The sequence below is a fragment of the Lipotes vexillifer genome, unplaced genomic scaffold (assembly GCF_000442215.2).
Source record: "Lipotes vexillifer unplaced genomic scaffold, Lipotes_vexillifer_v1.1 scaffold240, whole genome shotgun sequence".
Taxonomy (NCBI): Eukaryota; Metazoa; Chordata; class Mammalia; order Artiodactyla; family Lipotidae; genus Lipotes; species Lipotes vexillifer.
The window spans coordinates 10,046,346-10,047,280 of NW_006797481.1; positions in this window are offsets into that span (position 1 = coordinate 10,046,346).

Here is a 935-nt window from a genome sequence, read left to right on the forward strand (position 1 = left end):
CAAAACTGCACAGGTGTAAGCTTAGATGTAGACTGTTGGTACTTATCGTGAGGGAGGCAAATACTATACAGTCCACATCTGCAACTCAATTTTGCTTCAGCATCCCCAAAGACTTAGGAAACATTTTTTTGGGTAGGTTGCAAAACATTGCTTCCTCTTTTATTCTCATCACCCCCATTATGATACAAAGCAACAGACAAGAAAATCAAATCACCAACTGCAAGGGCTGAAGGCTTAAACACACACACACACACACACACACACACACACACACACACACTCAAAAGCATCTTCTTTACAACTACCGAAACGGTATTCATTTCACCTGTTTGTACATCCATATTAACACAATTACACAAACCCTCTTTTGATTTTTTTTTAAAAAAAGAGCAATTAATGGCTTAGCGTCATTATTCTTCTACCTAGGAAAGGGGGGAGGGGGATGGTACAAAACAATGGATACTGAGGGGCTGGGGAAAAATCGTTTTGTCCTGAAGCCTCTAGCATGGGGCGGGGGGGAAAGAAGAGTACTTTTCCTCTGTCCCTAAAATCTACCGCGGAAAGAGGCTGCCATTAGGCATGTCCAACAGAGCAGTCTTGGATGCCTACAACTCGCTTCACCAAGCAATACACCCAAAGCCGACTCACCACTCTTCAAGGAACGGAGAGGAGACGGGGAGAGCTCGGTGGGCTTTGGGGAAGGGGCGAGGAAGGACTCCACCCCGTAGCACTACCGCCGCGCCAGGGCCCCCGCCAACGATTCACACGCCCACGGGGCGCCCGGCAGCTTGGGCGCGGTGACCCCGGGAGCCCAGTGGAGCAGCACCGTCCTCCGGGCGCCCCCGGCCCCGGTTCTCGAGCCAGTTTAGTCCTCGCCCAGGCGCTGTCCTGGTCGCCCGCCGCCACCGCAGGCCCGGCCCCGGACGCTGTCAGCC